The sequence below is a fragment of the Rhagoletis pomonella genome, unplaced genomic scaffold (genome assembly GCF_013731165.1).
Source record: "Rhagoletis pomonella isolate Grant_MI unplaced genomic scaffold, Rhpom_1.0 Rhpom_scaffold_00004, whole genome shotgun sequence".
Lineage (NCBI taxonomy): Eukaryota > Metazoa > Arthropoda > Insecta > Diptera > Tephritidae > Rhagoletis > Rhagoletis pomonella.
The window spans coordinates 9,948,169-9,959,786 of record NW_023458558.1 but is presented as its reverse complement, the minus strand read 5'-3'; positions in this window follow the sequence as shown (position 1 = coordinate 9,959,786).

Genomic DNA, 11,618 nt, shown 5'->3' with positions numbered 1-11,618 from the left:
AAAAAAAAAGTTATCCAGCTCTTAAAAAATCACCCGTTACATGGAAAACTTTGAGTGCTTTGAGCAACCTATAAATATTTTTTGATTTCAAATAAAAAGCGTTGTAAAGTGGGGTATATTTTTTTGGTATAAAACAATCCTAAGGGATGAGAACATTTAAATTTTACTTTTTTTTTGATCACCCTAATGTATATACTCTTAGGTACATACACACATACATATCATCGCCTGAGTAAAATATTATCGTAAGCGCAATTTTAACGATTTTTAGTTATAGCTGCAGTTATACATATATTTTGAAATAACGCCTTTCGATTGGTGTTATCAGTTTTTAGATATCTCCTCTAGTTTCCGAGATATTGACTACAATTTTTTACTTTAATTTCCGAGATATTGAATAAAAAGTGTCGTTAATTTAATAGAAATTTGTATCACATTTTGTCGTATTTCATAAAATGTGGCTGCCAAATTGTGGACAAATGACGCTTACGACAAAATTTTACTAAAGAAAATCATTCGTAAATTCAAAACTAATTAACAATAAACATTAAAAATTAAATAATTTAAGAATTTTGTGAGCTAGTAATATTTTCAGAGACTTTGGAGAAAATCTATCTTGGCGTTTTTGAGAAATTGCATTCCACAAACTTCAATCGCGATTTCCCACAACCTGCCGAAATTAACATACGACAATCTTTTACCCAGGCGACGATATGTGTACATATATATATACTTATATATGACGTTTGTAGAATACAAATACATATATACGTACTCTTTTAACAAGTTCTATTTGTCGTTCTATTTTCAAGTAGTTATAGAAAATTAAAAGTTGTATTTAAAAGCGAAGAGCTTTACTTTTTAAGTCGACGCATCTCCTTAGAGACTTAAAACTTTTTGTTGAATTTATTGTGCGTAGCTTATTTATGTATATCTCTTCTCTCATTTCTCTAACGGAGGAGCTTCCCAAAGGAAAACAAAAATATTTTATAACGGCATTGCAAAAAATGCGTTTTCAGCAAACATGGTACATATTTATGTATGTATGTATGTAAATATGTATATAAATAAGACCAAGATACCCATAGAATAGATCATATTTATGGAATAGAATTTACAAAGGAAAGGGCTAAAAGATATGTATGTATGTAGTATGTCCTTGAATTACTTAGGTTCATATGTATAGCCGCGCCCTTGCCAAGGAAACCGGAGACAAGAGAAGAGTTGACGAATAGAAAAGAGCCAAAAGAAAGTGAACACAAAATGAAACACACACTGATATACATATGTATGTATAAGAAGGAACAGGAAGCCCACCAGGATAATAGAGACAAAGTGAAATGCAATGAATTGTTACAAATTTATTCACTCACCCAAACAAAACACTAAATAGTGCGGGCAGAAGCAATGGACAAGGGCCGACGCTAGAGGACGTTATGCAAAGGCATGAGGAATTGAAAAGGAAACATTTGTGCATAAAAAATGTCAAGGAGCAAAAGAATTAAAATGCTGACAGGATTCATAGTGACATCAACGAGTGACAGCAGCGGCAACAGCAACAATAACAGAAATAAATACAAAAAAAAAGAGAGGAAACAATGCATAGGACGGATATACATGCATAAGTAGAAAGAAAAGAAAAAACAATAGCAACGACTGCAAGAAAGGACAAAATTACATTTTATTTTTTATAAATTTAAATGTAGGCAATTTGCTATGGTCGCCGCATATAAACGTAAAGTAGGTGAGTGGCAAGAAATTGGAACGGCAGTGGGGCATCATAGCAAAAAAGAGCAAAACTCAAGTGGGTCAGAAAGAAGGGATGTTTAATTTTCAAAATTGAGCCACTTCTATTGGAGAGGTCCAGCGTTCAGCAGATGTGTGTGTGGTTATAGGTGTGAAGAGCGGGAGAGAGATAGAATAGGGCTGAGTAGCCTAGACCTCGAAAGTTTGGTTTAAGCATTGTAAAGACTAGAAATATTACTTTATATTGAATTTTTATTCACTTTTTAAAATTCAAAAACTGACAACATATAAACCGAGACAAACCACATGCGAATTACGAAGAACACAAGCTATAGTGCTTATCATAACTATACGACACCCACATATTGACAAGTTTTGACTATATATTTTTTTCTATTTCGGTTTATAAAATTCTCGCTTTTTAGAAAAGTGGAATTTTGCTGAAGCATTTGTGATTTTTTTAATTAGTGCACAGTTTGAAACATCAGTTGATATGGTTTTTGACAGATATAGAATAAACTATATTTTTGAAAAAAAAAAGTTAAAATAAATTAATAAAAAATTAATAGTCAAAACTTGTTCATATCAACAGCTGATTGGAAGATCGACCTATCTCGGCAGTCAGTTCGAAAACGCCCTATCTCAGAAAGCTTTTCAAGAACATACTATTTCAGAATTTGGTTGAAAAACGTTCTATCTCAGCATATTTTCAGTTGAGATAAGGCTTTTTTCAACCAAGAGAAATTGCATTCTTAAATCAAACTCCGAAGTAGGGCGTTCTTGAAAAATTTTCCGAGATAGGGCATTTTCAAACCGGCTACCGAGATAGGTCCATCTTCCACTCAGTCGCCGATATGTACATATGAAGCTGTCGTATAATTATTATAAGCACTACAAACTTTAAATTTTTAATATAACTAAACTTAAAAAGAATGCAAATTTAACCAAAAGTAAAATGCGTAATGGAAAGTGACGGCAAGAACAACTAGTATGTATGTGTAAGTGCTCCTATAACCCGGGTAATGCGACATTTACGTAAATTTATGTCCAAAAACATGAAACAAAATAAATAAATTTCATAACATAAATTCCATAATTTTGTGTTACAGTAGAGCACAATTTCGCGCTGAGTGCAGTGAAAAGCACACCTACACACAAGCACGTATACTTTGAGTTACGCCTTTCTACATACATACATATTCGCCTTAAATCCCCACTTTCGTTGCTAACTCAGAATTCTTTTTCAGTGTTGTTGGTAATTTTTAGCCTTGCTGCACTTGTACTGTTTTCGTTTGAATGACAAAGAGTTTGTAATAAATTTTCTCCATCGTTAGCGAGCGCGCCAAATTATGGAATAACTAAGTATATACAGTATCTACATATATGTATATACATGTTTTACGTAACATCCAAGGCATTTTTTCTAAATACTCGGGGCTACTCTGCAAAGTCTTGGTGCTTATTTTCTTCCACATAAAAAAGAAGAAAATGGCAACACCGAATTCGGAAAATAAAATGAAAACATGTGCATACCTGCGTTATGATTTTTTAGTAGCTACTTAAATTTTTGGCAAAACTATCGTTTAAAAAATTTGCAAAATACGAGAATGTAAAAAACATCCCAACTCATTCTGTGAGTAAAGTAGTCTATTTTCGATGGTTTCTATTCGATTATGTTGAAAATTAATCGGTTAATCGTTCGATTAATCGAAAGGAAAATTTCGATACAATTAAATCGTTAACCGAATGAAAATAACCGATTATAATCGGTTATTCGATTAATCGTGCCATCACTAGTGACTTTGGCCTTGCTAAAACTAAAGTATTTGAGTTCCTCCATAGTCGAAGCGCTGAGTATCAGGAATTCGCCAGCAAGTAATTGTTACAGTTTCGAATTTTCACTTCATTCCCGCCAGTAAAGACATTTTACGTCAAAATGCAGTTCTTCAAGGAACTACACCCTTCAATAGCACTTTTTTAATGATGGTCGTTTTTGTTCAGCTCATGAAACGAAAAAGAAAATAATTAAACAAAAATGTAAAGAGCCCTAATAAAGTTTTTATAAAAAATTGAAGGTTTTGGCCAAATTAAGGGCTGCCGCAGAAAGTACAAATGGAATTTGTGTAAACACGTTTCTAATCACGAAACGTGAATTGGGAACATATTTAGCGGCAGCAATGCAAAGAAACGTCGAATTACAACTAATTAAACAAAGTATCAAAAAAACATAAACTTTGTTATAAATCAATAAAGCTGTGACTCAATCAGGCTCAAGTGGGTCGCCCCATTACAACATCGATCAGTGAGCCGGAAGGCAACCAGTCTTGAAGTGACTACACAATTGTTCTAATAACACTTGATTGACTTGCCTTATTGATTTCTTAATGACAAAACTTTATTACTTAATTAGTAGTCACAAAGTAAACTTCCTATGGCACGACTTCATGAAATATTAATATACATATATACATATACATACAACATTGTTTGTAGATGCGTCGGCTGGCGTTAACGTAAGTATGTACATTGTTGCCACTTCGAATGTCCATTGGAAATCCCACTTAAACCATCGAAAAATTAAATTAGCCAAGTCGAAATGGAATCGAGTCAACAAACCCAGTACGGCATAGCTCAACCAATTACCGCCCAAAAGTTAATTTATTTCTACTAATATAGCAACTAACTTCAACCTAGCAGCCGCATTGCTTACACTTTAATACACTTCGCTGCAGGAAATGTATCTAACTATAAGGTAACTTTAAGTTGATTAGGAAGGAGCTTAAAGTCACTTATTATCTGTATATTTTCTTTGACGGTGACTATATTTCTATGGCGATTTCCGCTAAATAGTCAAGGGTGGTTTACCTCTGCATTTGATGTAACTAAATATTTGTGGACATAAAGTATCAACAGGAAAAATAAAATATTTTTTTTATTTTTTTATTTTTTTTTTTTACTTTATTTTTTTTTATTACGTTCCATATTTGTTTACATATTCCTCTGTCGGTGGTCACATATTCGAACTCCGTCAGACATAACTTCAAAATGATAATATGAAAATTTGATCTTCCTTTTATTTGTCCTCAATTCGAAAAAGTATTTGCGAAGTGCAGAATATTTAAATAGAAACGCGTTTAAAGAAAACAATCTCCTTCATTAGTCCTGCATTACTTGTCAACTAGTTTCAAGTTAGCCTTTTGTAGCTAACTACAAGTTATATACTTTATAGAAATCCCGCAAAAAAGCTAACTACAATTGGGTTATTTTTTATCAATTCATAATTTTTTTCTGCAGGGTATGTACATATGTATAAGTAGCAAAGGGAGTTCAATACGTGTGAAAGTTCTCATTTGGTTTGAGCACTAAGTGGCCGCCAAACAGTGTTGCCGTTTTGATGCATATGTATCCAATTGGATACATTTTCGCCTAAAAATTTTGAGGGATACTTCGTTTTTTTCCCACAGTGTAAATTTGGATACCTTTTCCCATAAGTACTTGTAAGTTGAAGGATTTTTTTTTTATTTATGTACATGCTATTATAAGGTTTTTAACAGTTGGCTGCTCATCCTCCAAGCAAGAAATTTTCCCTTATATTTGTCACTTTGAAAAATTTAATTTTTAACTATATAAACTTGCATTTAACCCCACCAAGTACTTAGCAAATTTTAAAAATTTTCCGAGCAACCCTTCTCCTAACAGTCAAGGGAAATTGACAACCATGCCGATGACTAATTTTCAACTAAATATAACATGACCGCACTAAAAACAATTTATAACTTCTAAATTTTCAGCTATATGTCGTTAAGCGGGAATTCAAAGAAGTTGGAAATAGACATTTTTCTTGAAGGCGGAATTTGTAGACGAATACAAGTTTTTGAGATTTTTTTTTATTTCATAGATAGCTCCAAGTTGTATTAAACAAAATGTACTATTATGCCGAAAAATATTAAAAAGCGATTCAAAATTCATAAAAAAATGTTTCAATTTGACCTTATACATTTTGGTAACTATAATAGCAGGAAATAACAATTTACTGAATTAAATGTAACAGGTCAAAATTAGTTTAAATTAGTATTATTTTGATAGACTAGGAAACATTTTTTGCGTGTATTATTTGTGAAAATCTAATCGGAGTAATAAACATCGAACATATGGAAACTTTGCCAAAATTAAGTCCACACTAAAGCTAGTTGCAACTTTTTTTTCATTGAAAATTATGTCAGAAAGATGCAATTGACTTTAGAGTCGCCTTACTTGTGACTATAACTACGGTCCCAAATCCGTGTCTAAGGATGGGAAAGTACTGACGACATGTTAATAAGTTTGCTATGGGGCCGAGGTTTGTTTTCCATAGATGCACTGTGTAAAAATGTCCGCTCTTTTCGATGGATACATTTGGATACAGTTTTCGTTTTTTTATGGATACTTTAAAGGCTAAGGCAGTGGCAACACTGCCGCCAAGTTTTAACGTCACACAAAGCATTCAGTCAGTCAGTAGCGCCCCAGACTACAGCTACTTGGTGACAGAGAATTTTTCTTTAAACATATTTAAGTATTATGAACGTCTACATTACACGCTACAGAACTTCGCTCACTACTTCGTAAGGGATTCTGTGTGCTTAAGCAGTAAGGTTTTCTCCTGGCTGGTGTTTTCGTTAATCCAATGTCAGACTAAAAATTTGCTTAGCTTAAGCACATTACTGACATAAACGTTTATTTCAATATGCCACAATATTTTCGAAAGTACGCTTAATCGCACGTGGGTGCATACATATGTACGTTTGTACAAAAGCCACACATATACTATATGTATGCATGTACATATACTTTATGTTTGTTAGCCTAAGGAATAACAAAGTTTTTATGCTGTATATAAAGCTGAGATTAGATTGCTATGGACACCAGTGTCCTTCGGACGAATGGCCGTTCGTTTAGATCAGGTTGGCAGACGACGAAAGCAGTCAGGTCAGATTTTTGAGCAGGCGACATTGTGATTTTTCTTTCCCACATATCCCTTTAATTATATGTAGATATGTGTGTAAATATGCACATAAGTTGAGCTGACAACCACTTTTATGCAAAAGTATTAGTATACAGTAATTTTTTAAGCAAATTTTTTAAAATCAAGCAAAAGCACAGTGCCACAAAAAACACGAAATGCACCCGAAACAAAACTTACAGGCCAATTCTGGCAACTGTCTTTCAACTCAGCACAGTCTTTCGAAAGACAAAAGACTTTCGTAAGACAAATGTCAATTTTGGCAACTACATATGTATCTTGAAAGCTCTTTGCTGTCTTTCGAAAGACTAATTGAAAGATCTGCTAACTGTTCTGTTCGCCTTTTAACAATAAGTTTTACAAAACTTTTATGAAATTAAAAAAAACATATATTTTTCTGTTCAAAACAATAAAAATTAATAGTAAAAGAAAATCAATTTTAAGAGGGGAAAAAACTAAAATGAAAATAAAGCAAAAAATAAAAATATTTTTAAAAATTAAATGAACTAAAAAAAAAATATTTTCTTTTTAATAAAATAAATTCTAAAAATCAAAAGAATAGGTAATTTACAAAAGAAAAATAAACTACATAAAAAAAGAGAAAATAAATAAAATAACCTTCTAAAAATTAAAAGAAGTTAAAAATAGTTTCCCTTAAAAAAATTTAATCTTAAAATTAAAAGAAAAATAAACCAAATAAGTCAATTGTAAAAACGAATATAATTAGAGCAAGCTTTCTAAATATGAACAAAATCGGACTATAAATACCAAATATATCTACACGTGCGTCACCTATTGGCAAACTTTTTAGTAGAGTTATTTCCTTTCATATAGTTAATATACATTCTAAACATGAACCAACTGTACTATAGACTATAAATATGGGGTTTTCAAATATCTCAACTCCTGCGCCATCGACTTAACTCATTTTTCGTATCGCATTGTCATCGGGTTCTGAGCCAACTGAGAAATTTTAAGTCTTTAGGTCATCGGGAAGTTGGTGGAAAAGTTATTGCAAGATTTGCCCCTAACAAACATACATATATACATACATACAGTGCAAGTTTAATAAAAGCTTGTGAAAAGAAAACTATTTAATTTAAGAAAGAAAAAAATAAAATAAGTGCCTAAAAAGTAAATGAAATCAAAAAAATATTATTCTTAAGACAATAACATCTAAACATTAAAAGAAAATTAATTTAAGAAAAAATATTATATTCCAATTTTGTCGATCTTCCTTTAGCTACATAACTAAGCTAATCAGGAATTTTCCCCAAGATACCTAATTGTTTTTGTTAAAATTTTTTTTGTGAAACTTAATATACTTTCGTCATCTTTCGTGGAGTAGAACTTGTGTTGTTAACAATTGTCAAAGCAGCATTATACATTTAATTCAATGTTAAAAAATCACGTTTTTTGTAGCACTGCTATTTTTTCCAAAAAACTGCAAATTAAAATCAATTTACTGTTTTCTTAGAAACTGTCAAGTTCAAAAGTGCTGACATTTTTTCATGTAAATAAGCCAAAAGCAAGTGACAGTGACATGACTGATCACGGCAACATGGCCAGGAGCTCGCTTTATCACACAGATACACATATGATCAATACAAATGTTTTATGGTGATTTCGTTTCTCCAAAAAATGTTGCCCTTGCCAGGTGCAAAATGTGTTTGATGTTACACTCAACCCTATAAGAGGGCATATTTTTGCCTTCATGCCCTTTTCTAGTTCACGCAGTTTATAATATTAGTATCGCCCAGTAGTCGAAATTCGACATCTTTTTTCATACACTTTTGAATTTTACCTGTCACCAATACTAAATCCATTATGCGAATTATTATTTTGGGAGGAGTTCCCCAGCATAATTTATAGCGAATTTACAGGAATACTTAAAATCGGATTATAAACGTTAATACCGGATTGATTAATTCGAATTCTGTAATAATATTGTTAGTCAATAAATGTCACTGTCTGGGCAGTATTGAATAGTAGGTGAAAAGTATGAACGCACCATCAATGTTTTGTATGAATGCACCCATCAACATATTGTATGAAGGCGGCCATAAATGTATTGTATGAATGTACCCAACAATATATTGTATGAACTCACCCATCAATGTTTTGTGTAAAAGCACCAAGGAAAATGTATTGGTATGAGAGTGTATCGCACATCACTAGCTCGAGTAAAAAATAAAAACTACCATTTTTCACGTGTAATTAAAGTCTTTTAACTAACCCCTAAATACACAAACGTTACAAATTCTACCAAGTCTCCTCCTCAGTAGCTTTTGAAAATAGACCGAAAAAGAGACCTCGATTTTCATTTATAAAACATATGCATGTATTTGTATGTATAGATGAGATACTCATGACTGACTAATACGGCAAATAATTCAGACTGTAAATAAGTCCGTAAGTACGGTATTGACAACATATGTTGTTGTGTCAAATTTCAGGACGTTAGCATAGGCGGTTACAGAAATTACCGATAAGAGAATTTCAGTTTGAATGGGCGGTGCTACGCCCTCCGTTCCAAAATCTACCACTCTTCGCCGTAAGTACGGTACTGACAACAAAACATTCTAATTTTTTTTTTTACTAATATATTCCCACTTCTCTTGATGTCTTCATCACTGTCTCTGGCTTTCCGAAGACAGTTTATTGTCTGGATGCCTACTTTACTCAAACATTGTTTCAGTTATGTTCATATTCTCATTGGTCTTGGTGTAAACGCGGGGTCAGCAGTGACGGAATTGATATACAGTTCAATGCGAGCGTGAGCGTGAACGTTCGCAAAGGCAAAGAATTCCATTTGTATTCTTATAGACGCTCACACACATCTGTCAAAACTTGCCGTTAACATGCAAATGCTTTGCGTAAGCACAAATTAGTTTTCATTCTATAATTCTGTAAGATATTTTAATTCTCTATCTTTTCATGTCTCAACTATGGCAAAAAGTTGAGTAATAACGCAGATATTGGTCAAAATAAAAAGCTCACGCTCACGCTCGCATTGAACTTTATATGGTGCGCTGACACCACAGGTGGTAGCGGTGTTATTGAGCTAGCGCCATAAAAATTGCGCTATCACCCATGTCTAAAGCTTGGAGAACTTTGGAAACGACGGGGTGCGGACCACAGCTGTCAAATTATTTTAACACGTACGCTTATGAAGATAATTATTTTGGCGACGACACGACAACACTGTGACTAGCCAAAAATGTAGCTATGGCCAGATTCGATCTATTTATATTTTTCTAGCAACAGATAAGATTCTTTCTCTTCTTTCATGTCAAACTCAAACAAATTCATGTTGTCGCTGCCGCGATCAAAAAAATCATGTCGCCATCGACAAGGCGTTTAGATTATGCAGATAAAGCCTTAATGTCGTGTCGTGTGGTGATGGCGTTTTCGATGTGTTCAGAGCTTAAGGCCGGTCCACATAGAACTTTGGCGTTGGCTTTGGCGTTGGCGTTGATTACAAGCTGACCATGAATACACACAATTATATGGACATGTCCACATATCAACGGCAACGCCAACGCCAAAGTTAACGCACACAAAAAGATGGGCATCTCTCATCTTTTTGCGCGCGTTGTCAATCAGCTGTTGCAAATAAATAAAATTATGTGAAATATTTTTAATTTTTAATCAAATGTAGGCAAGAAATATCAAGTTTCATGCAATTATTGATATGAAATATTAATTTATCTGTCGTTAGTATTTAAATCTAGTGCTCAAAGCATTCGCTGCCAAGCGTTAATTGCAGCAAGCATTCTTTTAACGTGCGTTCTGTCAAACTAACGCCAAAGCCAAAGCCAACGCGAAAGTTCTATGTGGACCGGCCTTTAATGTGCGTCAAAATTTGAGTGTTGGCCAACGTTCGTTGGGTCCGTGGACTTCATGAACCAAAAATACAAGATCACGTAAGAACGCGACGTTGTATTTGTAACTGGTTTTGAGAAAAAAGTTTGCGAAAGCGGGTTCGTCAGCTGAGCATTTGTTTACATCACGAGCACCACTATTTTACACTTTTATTGAAGTAAAGAAGAGTTAATTCAACATGACAACACATTTTAAAGCATTTTGTTGCATCATTTTACCTAAATTGTGCGTTTAAAGTGGCTGACAATAATCTTGGCTAATTTTGGTTTTCGTTGTTTTCTTTGCTTTGTTTACTTTTCGCTCGTTTTCCAGTGAAACAAGATGGCGTAGAACCCGCTAAAAAAAATCGACTTTTTTCACTCTCTTGTTCTTACGTGATCTTGTGTCTTTCGTTCATGCGTGGACTTCGTAAACAACTGATAGCTGGCAATGCTGCACATTTTTCCGCAATGGTTGCAGCATATCGATTTTTCGTAACGTAGCTACGAATTACGAATTATGAAAATTCAGGTTCTAGAATGAGGGTGTTAGTTGTATTTGGAAATATATTAAAATTAAAAATCTGTAATTTCATTGTACAGGTGTAGACTGAAAATTTATTTAGCTTTGCTGATCTTAGGCCATTCTCGATACCTTCATTTTATTCTATTTCAATTAATCATTAGAAACGTTCTATTCGCAATGCAAATGGAAAGTGGGCAAGTAAGTCGATTAGTTTCTACAACGTGCGTGGGAGCACAAAAACTATACCTGGCAGCAATTCGAGCTCCGATAAGCTCAGACGGCGTATTCTCTCTCAGGCGGTCACGGTAGAAAAGGAAAGCCAAAACTTAAGCATTGATAAAATTACTAATTTCAAACTGCAGCTAAAAAACATACATTTGTATCCACGGGAAAATACGAACTCTACCATAAACTGTTGGATTTATGTTAATGAATTAAAAAATGAACTAGAAGAAAATCCTTTTTCCTTCGGTTTTTGCCTTAC